The sequence below is a fragment of the Haemaphysalis longicornis genome, unplaced genomic scaffold, assembly GCF_048455015.1.
Source record: "Haemaphysalis longicornis isolate Haplotype H1 unplaced genomic scaffold, Haemaphysalis longicornis Haplotype H1 scaffold_1, whole genome shotgun sequence".
NCBI classification, from domain to species: Eukaryota; Metazoa; Arthropoda; class Arachnida; order Ixodida; family Ixodidae; genus Haemaphysalis; species Haemaphysalis longicornis.
The window spans coordinates 253,932,021-253,949,780 of NW_027526203.1; the positions used below are offsets into that span (position 1 = coordinate 253,932,021).

Below are 17,760 nucleotides of genomic sequence, written 5' to 3' on the forward strand. Positions count from 1 at the left end.
ATCATCGTTTAGGACAATCTCAAGCCACCAGAACCCCCGACATCCCATGGCCTCTCGCTCCGTGGAGCCGCCCTTCTGTCACGGACTCTACGGCCACCCATCCCGTCCCGCGCAACGCCCGCCCCGTCCACGCTGCCCGCATCAACGCTTTCCGAAACAGTAAACTCCTCCACGAAATCGACATTTACACCGACGCGAGCATTTCTCCTCCGCTAGTTGGCACCGCATGGGCTTCACCTGACCTCCCTTCCATCCAAGGCAAACGATTTGCTACCATCCTCGAAGTGGAACTCCATGCTATCATTCAAGCCATAGACTACCTCATGTTTGACTTTCACTCCTCCGTGCCTTCCCAGAGACGCATCCTGACGGACTATTTCGAAGCCCTACAGATTCTAAAATTTCCCACGTCGACCAATACCATCGCCAACAAAATCATTCATCAGATCTCCATCCTGAAATCTAGCGGCATTCATGTTCGCATCGACTGGTCACCTGGACACGACGAGTCATCACCGGGGAACCAGGCAGCCCACTCGGCTGCGCGGGAGTGTATAACCTCTAGTCCTCCGCTGCTACCTGACTTGGCTCCTCCACTGAGACATTACCACCAGCGATACAGCTTCTACGTTACAAAAAGGAAAAAAAGACCGCCTCAAGGCCCTGACTCTAACCGGCTTTTTATCCGCCCTGTCCTCACTCCCAAGATCAGCCGAAATTTTCGTAAACAAATATTTTGCCAATGCTAGCCTTACGCCTGAAACCTTCCGTAAATGGTACACCCCGTCTCTACCGCCTCGATGTCCCTTCAGCGCCTCCCCCACGCCCGCCAATCTCCAGAACCTAATTTGGCACTGCCCGAAGTTCGCGCGCTACAGAACCTTCAAGCCTCCTCCGAATACAACCTCTCTTTACATCGACCCTCGAACACTGGAACCCTCCATGCTGGCTTTAATTGCACATTTTTCTCTACAAAGCGGTCTAGCGCGAGCAGTTTAAAATCGTGAGCCTGACCTCCTCACCCAAAGCGGCCTCTCCAGCCTTCTCAAGGAGCCCACCTGTTTCGGGTCGAACTGTGCGCATTTAAGATGTCCCCAGTTACAAACCCTCCACCTTATACTCTCCTTTCCACCACTTGACGTAGAGTCTTCCTGCCACAATAAAGGCCACCTCCTCCTTCTCCTCCTCGTCCTTTTCCTCCCATAACCTCCTCTGTCCTCCTATAACCTCCTCTATTTCGATGGTGCTGCCTTCTAAGAGAGGTGAAGCGAAGTAGTGCATCAGGATTCTAATGAGCGCCGACAGCTGGCGCCAGCTGAGCTAGTCACAACGCAACCGTCTGCCGTACACTCCACGGAGCCAACGGAGCAAGGACGCAGTGGTCGCACAATTGCGAAAGCGACGTGAGCGACGCGCCAGCAGGTTGTCGCTCGGCAAGCTCACCCACAAAACAGCCACGCAAATCATGCTCTTTCGCTGCAGCGGACCGTGAGTTCACCAAACGATTCCCTGGCAACCCGTTCGGTTTCGTTCGCATGGTTTGCGATCGCGTGTGGTTTCATTCGGTTTCCGGAGTGCTCCAGCGCGTGAAATCCAGTGTCTAATGTTGAGAAGTCTGATGGTGCCATACTAACGAAATATAAATAGCGATGTGCAAGTTCATATCGATGCAGAATAAACATTCAAGTGATCCTGTCAAGGCACATCTCACTTTCGTGTTTACCGATTCCTATGAAAGAGGGATCAACCACATTTCTTTTTCTTCTGACAATCAATCTAGACAGCTCTGCTAACTCAACTTGATCCACTGTACTTGACACTTTCATGTTCTTACGTTTCGTAATTAGTTCCTTCGTTTTCTTAGTTTTCTAATTAGTTTCCTACATGCTGCTTCTCCTACAGCTGCTGCAGATTCTGTGATTGCTGTTGTTAGGTAGTCATTTAGCCTCTCTACACTGTCCTCGTTGGTCTTGTTTAGAAGTGCCAATTTGTTTTGAAGAGTTATTTCAAACTCCTCCGTCTTGGCTCTGACTGATTGCATGCTGGTTTTCTTAGCTTTTACGAGCTTCCTCCGTTCCCTTTTGATATTCAGCCTTAGCTTGCATCTAACTATCCTATGGGCGCGGCACCGAATCTCACTTAGCACCTGTCCGTCTTGCACGATACCTGGGGCGTCACTTAGGATGAAGTCAATTTCGTTTTTTGTTGTACCACTTGAACTTTCCCATGTCCATTTACTGTTCTTTCGTTTGTAGAATAATGTGTTCATCAACCGCAGTTTATGCTCTCCACTAATCCCTCTAGTCTATCTCTTCGACTGTTGCGATTGTCTATTCCAAAGTTTCCCACTGACCTTTCTCCCATTTGCTTCTTACAGACTTTCTCGTTAAAGTCTCCCATCACTATCGTGAAGTGTGTTGTTCCCTTCTTCAATGCTGATTCGACGTCCTCGTTGAAAATTTCTGCGGCATCATCAACGTAGCTAATTGTTGGCGAATAGGCTGTACTATCTTTAACCTGTATCGCTTGTTTAGCTTTATCACAACGGGTGCGACTCTCTCGTTAATTCTGAAGTCATAAAAGTGCTCATTATTCGGCGCCAGAGGAAATCTCATGCATAATTGAGGCATAAAGTAAGTACGTAAGAGGGAGTACCCGCGTTCTTCTAGTTAGAATACACGTTGGGTATGTTTTTACGACAGCAAAAAAAACGCGTTAAAAATGGCCCAGAAAGGATCCAGCTTGTGCGAGAACAAGCACAAACATAACGGAGCTCAGTCTCGTGCTGTTCAAGACAGAAAAAGAAACGAAGGATAAAGAGGAAGATGCGTGCTGCCCCAAGAAATGACGGGTGGGCAGTGCAAGGTGGAAAAATTGAATTGTATTGAACGAACCAGCATTTCATTCGTCACGAAAGAGAGAGATGGAGGCAAAGTGCGTGAGTGGTGTGAGCGGAGAGCGGAGAACAAGTTACGCGGGAGAGACGGCTGACGACTATCGTCTTTCGACGACAGCTGCAGCATAGCAAGCAGAGAAGCTGTGAATTTGCTCTTCCTCTTTTTGTTGCATGGTGCCGCGCGGAACGTGAATTTTTCCGGTCTGTCGATATGAACAACACCGTAGTTTTCGACTCATAACTCGTATAGTGCCTTCTCCTTGATAAATGATAGACCGAACGCTTAAAACTACGCAAAGAACAGGGCTAAAAAGTTTCTCATCTTCCCGTAGGGGAACCCTGAGTAGTATGCGAAGCATCCATGGGGTCGACTCAAGTTCCCATTAGTTTTCAGTTCGTCGATCCGTTAAGTTGAGGTTCGTTTAAAAAATTAGCTTGCTTCGCTGGAAATGTCGTCGAAAAACTTCGGCAGCCCCTGCCACGTACCTGTCTCCCCACTCCACCACTTCCCACCCCTCACGCTTCATCCCCTCTCCACTCACTCCTCCCGTGATGAATGTAATATGTAAAAGTTTGTTCATTTTGTTCAATTTTACCACGTTCGCACTGCTAGAGCGTGATCTGGTGCGCGCTCACTGAAGCCAGTTCAGCCTGGCGCTATGTGCACGTGCGCATCCCACGACGAGCCCATAGCCCCCGCGTGTAAGTGAACCGGCGCACGCGAAAGAAGAAAAAAACGAACGAAAAATAACATGCGCACTGCGTGCTTGAAACTCGTATTCTTTGGCTCGCTGCTGTTTCAGAGTGCAGTCGTCTTCCTTCTCTTTTGTTAGCATGTAGCCTGGTTGCAGTACTCCGGCTGCAGCATTGTCGCCGACATCAGTTCGAGGTAGCCGGACACCGTGGCAGGGAAGCAAAATGGCCTGCATTCTAGCGCTCGTGGGCAGCGTCGATGCAGCCCCGGTAAACGACGAGCCGAAGATGTCCGCGGAGGAAGTTGTTTGCAAGACGAAGGTGCGTAACGACGAACTCATGCTCATTAAAAGTGAGATTGTGCGCATCCCGCACGTGATCCAAGCCCGCAAGCAGAAGATTAGGGCGACAAGCGACGAGATCAAGGTCAACAAAGCGCTGCCGTACCTGGTGTCAAGCATTGTCGAGCTGCTCGACGTCGACCCGCGGGAACTTACCGTGGAGGACGGCGCCAGCGTAGGCCTCAGTTCCGAACGAAAAGTCAAGAGCGCAGTTATCAAATCCTCCCCGTGCCAGACCGACTCTTTGCCCTTCGTCGGCCTCGTGCATACCGGTGAGCTGCACCCCGGTCTCAACAAAGTCTCCTTCCTCATCCTCGAGACACTGCCGCAGCAGTGCGACCCCCGCGTCAAGGCTACCGAAGTGGACGACCGGCCCACGGGTCACTCCAGCGACATCGATGGTCTCGACAAACAGACAAAAGAGCTGTTCGAGGCCGGGACTATAGTGCTGCCCCTGACGCACAAGGACAAGTTCACAAACTTCCGAGTGAACGCACTGAAGGGAGGGCTCGTTCACAGCTCTACTGGAACCGGCAAGACGCCCTTGGCTCGGGCTTGTGGCACGCAGGCCCGATCAACATTCCTCAAACCCGCGGGTTCCCAATTGGGTCCGATGTTCATCCACGAAGGAGCCAAGCCGATGAGAGACGCGTTCGCCCTGTCCAAAAAGAGGGCGCCCGCCGTAACATTAATTGGCGGGCTCGACGCCATCTCCAACAAGCGTCGTGAATCCGAGAAGTACGGCAACAGGGAGGTGCCGGGCACCATGCTCGAGCTGCTGATCGGGTTCAGCTCGGGTGCCGACATGACAGTGATCACGGCCGCCGACCAGGGGGCCATTTTCTTCCCAGCCCCGCTGAGGTCGGACCGACTGGACAGGAAGGTCGAGGTCGAGCATCCTGATGATCACGCCCGGACGCGCATCATGCGGATCCACTGGTGCAATGGGGAAATACGGCAAGGACGGTAACTTGGAAGATGCGGCGCGTTGCACCGACGACTTCAACGGGACGCAGTGCAAGGTAGTCTGCGTCGAGGTCGGCATGATGGCCGTGAGAAGGCTGCAAGTTTCCCTCAAGGGCTGCAGGGACGGCGCCATGGAGGTGCAGGACATTAGCTGTTCTGCGTTTGAGTGAACTGGAAACTATTTCTCTAATTAATTAAACGAATTTATTATGCGAGTGGTTGTCATCTTGTGGTGCTTTTTAACGACATACATTCTTGGGTGACTGGTCAACATTTTGTTAAGCTGAAAAAAAAAAGTTGGCCTCGTATCTTCTCACTTCGCTACAAACGTTGTCGAAACACAGTAGTCTTGTTCCGACCCTGCGACATAAATGCCTCGCCTCTTCCGTGCCCACCTCTCCACTCTCTCACCTTCCCGTCTCGCTGCTCCCACGACAAACACGGTGGAGGTTTGCTCAAGCCCACTCAATTTTCCCGCGTTGCACTGGTCGTGCGCCGTCTAATGGAACCTTTAGTTATTTTTTGACTTCTTGGTATTTTGCAACAAGTTCTGGGCTCATGCGCGAGCGCTTTTTGTATTTTTGGTTAAAAATACTGGTTTCAGCGCGTATTTTTTTTATTTCAAAAATCAAGCATCCATGTATTTTTAGTTAAAGAACATTGCATATACAACTTATGCGTAGTTGTTTTGCCACAGATAACTGGGCCTAATGTTTTCTTTTTGCTGAACAATGGTTAGAAGTATGAAGTGTAGTCTCAGATTTAGTGGTTTGGGAAGGCTTTACCTATATAGACTTCTCTTCAGAATTATTTTTTGCATCTAATTAACAATCGCATAGCAAAGCACGTAGAACAGAATGGTCTCCTGCCCTATAACATGGTCGGCTTCAGACCAGGCCTCTCAACACAAGATGCAATGAAACTCACCAAGACTCAAATCATAGACAACGGAGGGACGTGGGGGGCGTTCTCGGGCTCGACTTGGAGAATGCTTTCGACAACATATCGCACAGGCACATTCTAGAATCCATCTCGAAACTCAACCTAGGCTAGGCCTTTCACGACTATGTCAGGTCGTTCCTGGAGGGTGGCCAAGCTACGTTAAAGGTCGGAGAAAAATCGTAAGAGTATTCGCTCGGGCCCAGAAGGACGCTTCAGGGAGCCGTGATCTCGCCCTTATTGTTCAATCTGGCTATGAGGCAACTGTCGTTATCCCTTTTGGGAATCGAGAGAGTTAATCATACTATATATGCAGACGACATCACCATCTGGTGTACCGGAGGCAGCGAAGGGGAGGTGGAATCGAGTCTCCAGGAGGCTGTAGACCGAACCGAAACTTTCCTCGAGGGCACAGGGCTAAGGTGCTCGACGAAAAAGTCTGAGATACTTCTCTATAGACCGGTCAGAAAAAGTCCCAGGCCCAAGGGGTGGAAGCCCCTCGACGAGGTTAACATCAAGCTTCACAACAAGAGTGGTGCCAACATTCCTAGGGTAGACACTCTAAGGATATCAAGGGTACTCGGAATGTTTATTGAATCTAGTGGAGTTAACATTACCACACTCCTTAAAATCACAACCAAGACGGAGTGCATGATCGGCCTGATCACTAGAATCTCTAATAAGAGGGGGGGTCTCAAGGAGGATAACCTGCTCAGACTCTTCCACGCATTCCTCATGAGCGACATCATCTACGTGGCTGCAATGCACGAGTGCCACGCTTCCGAAAAGAACAAGTTTGAAGCGCTAATCCGTAAGAGCATCAAGAAAGTATTAGGAGTTCCGATAAATGCCAGCACAGAACGCCTTCTCCAGCTGGGCGTACATAACACACTCGACGAAATCATGGAAGCCCAGGAAACGGCTCAAATATCACGCCTCTTCAGCACACCCGTGGGTAGGGAGCTCCTCATGGTTTTGGGAGTCGGCCCCACCGTAGTGGAGGAACGTAAATGTGCTAGTCGGATCACCTAAGGGATAGCATCATGGTTGCTCCTTTTCCTAAAAACGTACACCCGCAACACAATGGGGGTAGACGCAGAGCACGGGCTGCGGCACTGCTCCGGCAGATCAAGGACTCCCCTCACACGGTCAGCTTCGTGGATGCGGCTCAGTACGGGCGCACATCTAGCTTCGTCACAACATTAGTCAATAACGCAGGCCAGGTCACTTGCGCAGCCACAATCAGAGGCTCCATCCCTGATGGGTCGGAGCAGGCAGCGATCGCTTTGGCACTCCTGGATGAAGAGAGAATTCAAATCTTCACTGATTCGAGGGCGGCGGTCAGGGTATTCACCTCTGGCTCGACCGCCGAAGAAGCATGTAGAATCCTCCCCGCTAGAGTACTGCATCCACACATTATCACGTGGTTCCCGGCACATCTCGACTCCCAGCTCGATTCCCTCGCCAACCTCAACGGCATCGCACACGTCCAAGCGCGCGCACTAACCCACCGCGCGGTTGCGAATGCGAGTCGAGGTCTTGCTGAACCTGTTTGTCGAGTTCCGAGATATTCTGTACACCTTTAATGAGGTAACTACGCACTACTACCTTGACAGGAGAGTCTACTCTCCTCCCCACCGTAAACAGAACAGACCACAGGCTGTCACACTGCGCATGCTTCAGACAGGGTCGTATCCAAACTTGGCTTTATTTCACTCCATGTCTCAAGACGGCTATAGTAGTCCGGACTGCCCGAGATGTGGAAAGAAAAGTAATTTAGAACACATGCTCTGGGGATGCCCCTGGTTACAGAGAGGCCCGAATAGCTGCACCGAAGAAGAGTGGAGCTCTGCGCTACGAAGCGCCGAGTTTTCACGTCGGTTATGGGCTGTCCAGAAAGCCCACGATGCGGCGATGAAGCTTGAACTTCCCGTGCCAACGTGGGAGCGGCCCACGGCTTCATCACCCCCCTGAAAAGGGAGTCATCGGAGTCTCTCAGGACCACCGATAAAGTTCCTTGTCTGTCTGTCTGTTTGACCGGGTTGCTGAATCAAGGGAAAGACATACAGGCAGACCAAAATTTTTTCAGGTTGAAGTAGCTCAAGAAAGACTGGTTCTTAAAAAAAAGGCGTCGTTTAGACACTTGATTCTGACTAACTGACACGCGTTCACCCTTTCTCCCATCCGGCAGGGGAAGCTCTTAACCGCGAAATCTGCCGCCTCATGCAGTTCTCCGCTCCCCTCCACTTCGTTGAGCCATCACTGCCAGTCGCTTATGTTGATATCAGGACAACCAGATGCAAACATCGTCAGCGTACACGGATACGTGAGTTCGTTGTCGGACTTTTCAGGGCTGCAGGTAGCCCAGCCATAGCCACATTGAAAAGAATAGGGGACACAACACTACCCTGGGGAACCCCCTCCAGGCGCTTCTTTTTTCGCTTAGCACACTCCCCAACCGTACCTGCATGTACCGGTCTAGGAGAAAGCCGTGAACAAAGCGAAGAAGGTTTCATGACAGCCCTATTGCATGTAGTCTGTCTACTTTTGCTTGCCTCAGGACATAGTCATAAGCCTTCCAAACGTCAAAAAACATAGCCATAGTTAAAAGTTCATGCACTTGGTTATGTTTGACATGGCTGATAAAGTCCAGAACACTATCCTGGGCGCTTAAGCGTCGTCGAAACCCAGTCATGCAGTATGGTAGTCTTTTATAACGATCTAGCCACCAGGTTAGTCTCGCACAAACCAGTTTCTCCACCAACTTCGCCACACGGTATGTGAGGGAAACAGGCCGCACCATGCAGAAATATTTGTCCTCCGTTGGACTGACGCTCTCGGCCGAGAAGTCCTGTTATGTTCTTTTCCCTGGGAACCAGCGACAGCCCACCCGTGTTAATTTAACATTGGGCAGCGTGTCTATATATCCGTCAAGCTACTCACGTGCGGTTCCTTGGTGTCATCCTGGAAAGCAGACTGTATTGGCGACGGGCAGTTGACATGACTATTTTGGCTCTGCTTCCCCGTGTGAACATTTTGAGGAGGATTGCTGAAGCTAAATGGGGAAATTACCCGGCGTCCATAATTAAGCTACCCTCAGCTCTGATTGTGAGTCGCATTCTTTACCACCTGCCTCTGATCTCCCCTTCAGAATCCCAGTATGAGCGCCTCGAAGCGTTGCATAGGAAAGGGCCGAGGATAGCAATTGGAGTTCCTCAGGAGGCGGCAAACGAAAAGGTCATACGGGAGAGCCAGTCTGCTACACTTCCCTTGATGGCGTCACAGAGGTTACTGACGCAGGTAATGCGTTTAGGGGAAACCAGTGCTGGAAGAGCAATAATAAGGCGGCTTCGAACAAAGACGGCCTCTCATGCGAACACTGCTCTTAACACTCTGAGAACTTCCTATCTCAATGTCACCATGGTCTTACGAGAACTTTCAGGTTCAGCTGCATGTTCCTCACATGAGAGTCAAGCGAAACACGCCAGTGGAAGCAGCCAGATTTTTGGTTCTTGAACATTTGGAGAACTCTTATCCCAATCACCTTAAAATTTTTACGGATGGCTCAGTCAATACGCACAAAGGGGTTAGGGCAGCGGCGTATGTCATTCCTGGCCAGCACGTCTGGATCATGTGGTGTCCTCCACCGAATCCGAGTGCATTGCCATCGCGGCTGCTTTGAGGAAACTTAAGTCATATAAGCCGCAGGAAATTCTTACTGACTCAAAAGCAGCTCTACAACTTTTACAGCGTGGGATCCCCACGAAAAGGGACTGTCAGCGTTTTTTACGGCTTGTGCAAGAACTCAGCAGCAAGGGTTTTCATGTGTGGTTTCAATGGATTCCATCCCATGTTAGCGTCAAGGGCAATGAGCTCCGCTGATCAGATGGCACGGAATGCGCCGCAATTTAACCGACTGTTAAAGTTTCCGCCAATCACTGGAACGACTTCAGGTGAACAGTCGTCGAACATTTCAAGTCCTTGTGAAATCTCTATCACCAGCCTTGCGTCCCAAAGGGACTTATAAGATCAGATGCAACATTGCTGTACCGCATCCCAACGGGCTAAGCGAAGACCACAGCATGGCCATTCAAGGTGGGTCTCGTGCGATCGCCTCCATGTTCGTCATGTGGAGTGATAGGGGATGTACCCCACTACGTAATGTGTTGCCCAGAGCATGATGTCGAGCGGACTGCAATGCTCTCAGCAATTCGAAAGCTGGCAGCCCCACACAGCACTCTGGACCACATCGTCTTTCCAAGGGGACATATTCGATGCTGCGCAGAGACGTGCCGCGCCTTCTACTAAGCTCTCTTCAGGAGACGGAACTGGCAAACTCGTGGTGAAAGGACACTACCATTGAATAATTGGAAGGACCTTGGGCGGAGCAATTGCCGGCATATCCAGCCAAGCTAACCCCGCCTGATCCCACATAACAACCACTACCACCACCACCATCCCCTCCACTTCCCCTCTCCCCCACCAAAATTCGGGCATGGTAGCGTGAACGCTCGTGCAGTTTGAATATTAGTGACACCAGGGACTCTTGACACCAAGTTTGACGGAGCAGTTGTAGTAGTAGTAGTCGTAGTAGTGCCACTTTATTTACGTTGGGTTCAGGGTAAGGGGTGGCGCAGGCCGAAAGCACGTGTAGATAGTTTTAGCATACCGCCTAGCGTGCGCTAACGCTACGGCGACGGGTGCCGGGTCTGGACTGGGCAATTAGAGAGTTTTAGCATAGCGGTTGGCGTCCGCTAACGCTATGGCGGCGGGTACCGGGACTCGACTGAGCACTTGCGCATTCGTTCCGGTAGGGTGGATTAGTTCAGCGGGCCCGCCCTCGCCATGCCCGCGGATTCGTTCCGCTGAGGGCCGACGTCCTCGCTCTCCCTGCGCGCACATGCGCACTCGGGTCCCGGTAACCTGCCGCCGTGGCGTGAGCCTCCTCTAGACGCTATGCTAAAACTCTCGAATTATAATATCACGCGGACAGCGATGGGTGAAGTTTTCAGGAAACGTTGAACGTAGCGTGGAGCAGTGAACGTAGGCGTACCAAACGACACCTGCCCAGCAGTTTGCCTTTTTTTTTTTGGCGCGGTCTGCTGCGTAGTATTAAGCGATGAAATGTTTTATTAAGGCGAGTAATTATACACCTCATGACTCTAAAAATGCGGCATTGTCCATAATAAATGGCTCCCAAGGACGCGGGATCGACTTCCGGCCGCGGCGGCCACTTTTCTGGTGAAGGCGAGGAGTAAAAATGCCCCTGTGTCGAGATTTCGGCGCACGAAAGATCCCCAGGTGGTCAAAATTAACCCGGAGCCGTACACTACGGCGAGCCTCATCGCCCGTGTAGCGTCGGCGATTTAAATCTCATAATCAATAATTCATATCGAATGGTGGGAACAATTCACGATTCGCGGGCCATCATATTGCAGCAGCAATAACAAAAAAAAAATTGGTGCAGTTTGCACTAGTGCTGCAAAGTTGGAGAAAAAACAGAGCTGGCGGACCCTCTCCCTTTGTCGGAGACCCGACTGTTGCACCTCACGTGGATTTCCGAACTTGCCACTGAAAGTTCTCCATGTCTGACAGGTCCAGATCGTTCTGACCGCAGGCTTTCAAATTCCTCCAAAAGTGGACCGCGTCAGACACGTGCTAGAATTCCCACGGCAACCGGCTTTGCGAACTCGGCGGCTGTAGCGTGAACTCGGCGTCTGTGCTCCCCACTTCAGGCGCGAACTCGCGTGAACTCAGGAGGAGAACAGCACGCGAAAGATCATGCCCCGAACGCTGGGCAGAGTGTTCTCGAAGGTCGAGCTGGCCGACTCCGGCGCTCCTCACGAGGCGCACGCTCACGTGCGCTCGAATGCAGGTCGAGTTTTCTGGTGACGCTCGACGACGGACTAGAAGTTTAAACAGCTCTACTGTTAAAAATTCCTTGGGGCTTACCTTGTTGATGGATTGGTATTCGTTTCTAGACGGAGGAACCTTTCGCTTTTGGTACTCGGCGGTGATGGTGATGGAGGAGGGGAACACAAGGCGAAGACGACGAAAGATAGCAGAGAGAACTGTATTTACAATATTGTACAAAAGGTTCCTTATAAAATGGATGGCAGAATATTGCTGTCTTAGCGATCGACTGTTACACAGCTACGCCATTGACATACAATGTTTACGTGTATCTTACGGAGGCTGGCTGATCGGTTAGAGTAACTGAGGGCACTGAACTGTCGGGCGCTGAGCCTCTCGCGCGCGAATTTATCAGCTTTGTGCATAATGTGTGCAAGGCTGCCGATGTGATTGGTCAGTTTCTACCCTTAGGATAAATCAATGGCGGGCTCAAACGCTGCCTCGCTCCTTTACCTAAGCTTATCTCCCCTCCAAGACGCAATGGTCGAAAAAAGATAAAGCAAACACGCCACGGGTGCATATTTGCCCCAGGCCGCGAGTTGACCTAGCGCTGTCGTGGCCACAAGTGTCATAGCTCCTCCTCATGACTGGATTTGGCCCCAAGCTGTCCTCCGACTACATGCCTACGACTCAACGGTTGCGGAAGGTTGCAAACGTAACGCACTGCAATTAATATATATTTAGCATAGCGGCTAGCGTACGCTAACCCGGCTAAGCAGGTGGCATTCGTTCCGCGGGGACGATCGCCTATGCCTCGCCGAGCCCGCGCATTCGTTTCGCTGAGGGGCGACCTAAACCACCACCGTAGCGTTAGCCTACGCCAGCCAATATGCGAAATCTGTCTATTGTGGCGTGTGTCGGCGGCCCCAAGTCTACCGGAAGACGACTCGTGAACAACTCTTTGTTGTCCCCCTGCCGACACGACCTCCACAGGTGCCGTAGAGAGGAACCGTGTCTCCGGAGTTTCTATGGTGGCGGCGACTGCTGTTACATGGGCGAAGACGTGAGACTACGACCCCTCCCGTCGTGGTAGCGGGGGGGGGGGGGGGGGGGGGGACGGCTTGCAGGGAAGTTGCCTCCATGCCGACGGACGACCAAGAGCCGAGAGCCAACTGAACTTGTTTATTGCATGGCGAGTAGAGAACAGCGATGGTACAGGTAGCAGCATATACTGACGCGCTTCCAACATGACAACTCGAACGGGCAGAGAAACGTTCTCCACGGTGGCCCACGACGCACAACTCTGCGCTCGTGGAAGTCGAGTATTTATAACCATAATTGCCAATGGTCGACAGGCGTTCAGCGTGTGGAGTGTGCACCTTTCACCATTATTGCAAGATATTCCCCACCTTCGTCGCGCCATCTACACAGGTGGTCTCACCTTATGGACCCAGGATCCATGGGTGAGCAACAAGAAGCACTTCAAACCGCTATAGACAAGGCGCAAAGATGCCTTAGAGAACGAAGTCTTGAATGTGCCCCGGAGACATCGGCACTTGTGACACTTACTGCTCGTACGCCGAAACAAAACAAGTCCACCGTCCCAAACCCGCACCTTTTCATAAATGAGTAACCCATCCCAAGTTCTGTGCCGCACTTGAGAATTCTCGACTTGTCCTCAAAAATGGCTCTGGGCTCCACACAATCGCTCCCCTCCAGAAGACTGTCAACCAGCTGACACGTATGATTCAGCGCGTCGCGCATCTTCGTTATGGCCTCACAGAATCTGACACGCTCAAAATAATACAAGTGCTACTTATAAGTAGAATCCCCTATGGGTCATCCATTCCAAACGTCCCAGCCGTAAAATCGACCATCACGGATTTGCTCAGTAAAAATTGTGGGTCATCCTTGCATGTCCCAAAATGCTCCCTGAAAGTGTTTTTGTCAAAAAAAAAAAATTTGTTGTGTTTCTAGCGGCCCTGTTATTTCCAGAGTTTCAAGCAAACTTACGTCTGTGAAAAAATTCATGAAAAAGTAAATTCTCTCACAATGGCCACCATTTTTTGTGAACGTCATGTCGAGGCCGTGGGCTGCTGTACGCCGAATTTTTCAAATATTTTTTTCTTTTCTTTGCTGTGATTACGCCATTCAGAAAATACACGATGTCGAGCAGTTTCAAACATTTTTAGCAAGCACAAGCACATTCTCTCAGCCAATGAAGCATTTGTACCTGTATCTCAGCATTGTGGAAAATTGGTAAAAACTACATTTACACTGAAAAAAGATTAAATGTGCGAGAAAACGTTTGTCAAACTTGGGAAAATCTCTCTTATGGCCCATATTCACCTTGAAAATGCGCATTGTTGTGCTCGTAGTAAAAATATCAAGTTCGAGCCATTCACTAGTACAAATGATCGTAGTTTATTTCAGGAAGTTTAATCAAAACAGTTTTTGTTTTAGCAGAGAAAAAAAATTCAATTTGTACAGCGACACTACCTCACCCCGTTGTTCCACCGAGCGTCTTCTCTGCACGGCATGAATCTGCCTGCATGGAAGAGCCGCGAGCCAGCGGGTTTGCACTACAAGAATACCTTTCGTCGCAATGGTAGTTCGTAGCGTCAGTACAGGAAAAAGGAATAATTCGCGTGTCAGTGGGAAAAGTACAACGTGGAGCTAGGGGAGCTAGGGCAACTTGGAACTCAAATTGCCCTATGCACAAACTGCCGCCTGTTGGAGAGGCACATCCTTCGATTTTGCCTTGGTCTACCCGGTTTGTCTCGAACCGGGTTTTGTACTTGGAGTCGCTCATTACTGAACTCAGAGTTCGATTTATCTCGCTGACGTTTCAAACTTACCTCCGCATGTACAAGCCCCCTCTGGAGTTGCCAATCCCATATTTATTTGTGCTCCGAGTTTATTCTTTACATCTCCGTGGCCGAAACCTCCCCCCCCCCCCAAGTGCAATTCGTTCAAACATATCTTGACTGCATTTCTGTTAAGCTATATGAAGTTATTCCATATATCTACTATTAAGCGAGAAACTGAGTTTTTCTTTCAAAGCCCCTTCCCTCCGGCTGCAAAACTTCTCCCACGCTCTTGATTAACCGCTATTTTAAATGAGTATTTATTCAAGTATCCTGCTTCTTCTGTGATTTATACTGATGCATCTCAAAATGGCGAGAAAGCTGGAATTGGTATTTTTTCACAATCTCTAGATTGGAGTTATTCGCTACGAATCCCGGACTACACACCCATTTTTCTGGCAGCATTTTTATCAATAGCTCTCACTCTATGTAAAGTACCGCTTCATGTATCAGAAATCATCATGTTATCCGATTCGATGTCAGTTATATCGGCATTAACTTCCTCTTCCGACTCTCCATTGTACCGCACATTATTGTTTTTTGTTCCAAGGCACGCGAAGGAGGTACGTTTGGCTTGGGTCCCTCGCCATGCGGACATCAGGGGCCGGGAGCTAGCGGAACATTTAGCTAATCTTGCTGTCACAGCTCCCGTTTAATTCGGCATGCCTAATCTGGCTATGCATCTTCAAGATTAAGACGATATTGGCATTTTGACGCTACTCGTTCAGATGCACTCCTATCCTTTGAAGACTATCAACGTTTAAAGTTAGGGTGGAATGTTCATTTTTGTGGTTTTCGGCAATGCGAAGTGACCTTCACTGAGCTGCGCTGCAGGATTCCAAGGCTAAATTTCTATCTGTTTAGAACACGGCTTTCACCTACAGAACTTTGTGTGCTGTGCCAGGTCCCAGAACAAATCGAACATTTTTTTTCTCCCTTGTCGCCGCTTCTCGGCAGCTAGACAACTGCTTTTGAAGAACCCTTATTGAGCGTTTGGGGTTGACTGTATCTGTTCCACTTATATTATCTATTGGCACAACAAATTTGGGCTATGCAAAAAGGGATATATATGATTGTATTCAAGCTTTTCTTTCAGCTTCAGTTCGCTAATTGCTGAAAGGTACTAATTAATGGGGAGTTGGGGTTTTAATCATAAAGAACTTTCATTTTACGGCCTCTGTGTTTCCAGAGATAAATTAGTATTTTGAGGTCCTCATGAATTACAAGCTGCGTTCCAATTCGCGGACAGCTTGGTGGACAGCTTATGCAGTCTAACTAGACGTCTAAGGGAATAAAATTGGAACGGCGCCTTATTTAAAAATTAAACAAAGACATCTTCACAACTAGTAAATTATACTAAATATTTCAAGTAAAGAACAAGTGATTTTGTTTCAATATTAATGGGCATAAAGGTGCCGCTGGCGTCACTTATTAGCTTAGGAAAGTCAGAGAGGAAAGTAGCCTGCATCGTTGCTGACTTTGATGCCGTATCCTGCTTCGTTTGCATTGTAACGATGCTTAACATGGCGGGCTGTCCGCGAAGACGGCAACGAAGCCGTCTAAAGGGGAAATTGAAACGCACCCACAGTATGGTATCTAGCCCTGGCCAATCCCTCCTTGTGGGTACGTTGCAAAACCTTTGAGGGCATCATCATCATCAACCTGTGCTAGCTGCGCAGCCGTTCAATCATGCCTGGATTATATTTCTGTTAAGTTATATTAGGTCATTCCGGTATCCACAATCGAGCGAGAAACTGAGTTTTACTTTCTAAACCCCTTCCCTTCCGCTGCAAAACTTCTACCACGCTCGCTATTAGCCGCTATTTTAAATGAATATTTATCCAAGTATCCTGCTTCTTCTGTGATTTATACTGATGCATCTCAAAATGGCGAGAAAGCTGGAATTGGTATTTTTTCACAATCTCTAGATTGGAGTTATTCGCTACGAATCCCGGACTACACACCCATTTTTATGGCCGAATTTTTAGCAATAGCTCTCGCTCTATGCAAAGTACCGCAGCATGTATCAAAAATCATCATATTATCTGATTCGATGGCAGTTATATCGGCGTTAACTTCCTCTTCGGACTCCCCATTGTACCGCACACTATTATTTTTTGTTCCCAGGCACGTGAAGGAGGTACGCTTGTCTTGGGTCCCTGGCCATACGGACATCAGGGGCAACGAGCAAGCGGACCATTTAGCTAATCTCGCCGTCACAGCTCCCATTCAATTCGGAATTCCTAATCTGGCTCTATTTGCATCTGCGAGACTAAGACGATATTGGCATTTAGACGCCACCCGTTCCGATTCACTTTTATCATTTGAAGAGTTCCAACATTTAAAGTTCGGGTGGAATGTTCATTTTTGTGGCTCTCGGCAATGCGAGGTGACCTTCACCGAGCTGCGCTGCAGGGTTCCAAGGCTTAATTTCTATCTGTTCAGATCATAACTTTCACCTACAGAACTATGTGTGCGGTGCCAGGTCCCCGAAACAATCGAACATTTTTTTCTCGACTGTCGCCGTTTCTCAACAGCTAGACAACTGTTTTGAAGGAGCCGATTGAGCGGTTGACTTTATCGATAACACTTATATTATCTATTGGCGCATCAAAGCTGGGGTTTGCAAGAAGGGATATATATAATTGCATTCAAAATTTTCTTTCTGCCTCAGGTCGTTTGAATTGCTAACGGTGCTGATTATTGGGTAATTCGGGTTTCATTCACAACTAAGTTTCCTTTTACAGCCTCTTCCCGGAAATAAGTATTTTGAAGTCTCCACGTATTTAACCGGTTTAGCCCTGGCCAATCCCCCCTTGTGGGTACGCGCCAAAATATTTGAGGGCATCATCATCATCATCATCACGCAACGGCGACACTGAACTCTGCTTTTCCCCGGCTTCTCCCCTTATGCCACCTCAACAGCGGCGGCCACAGCAGCCCATGGAGCGGCGTTCGCCTCCCCTCACCCGGCTCCGAAAGAAACGCGCTGAAGAGGCACAACTTCCACGAGAAACTCTACGAACTGCGCGCCCATGGCGTCATCCCACCAGGGAAGTTCCTTCCATCAGAATCAAGAGAATCGTTTCGCGAACGCTTTCGACGAACGTTGTGATACCGCTGCGACCGGCGGTTCATAGTTCCAGGAACCGTAGGCAAGCTGTTAAAGCGAAGCCCGAGGCAACATTGCCGCAGAGATGCAGTC

General features: G+C 49.5%; 1 pseudogene; it reads left to right on the plus strand.

Moving 5' to 3' along the window:
* Window positions 1-3,804: 3,804 nt before the first annotated feature.
* On the plus strand, window positions 3,805-5,066 carry LOC144158612 (26S proteasome regulatory subunit 6A-B pseudogene; annotated as a pseudogene).
* Window positions 5,067-17,760: the final 12,694 nt, after the last annotated feature.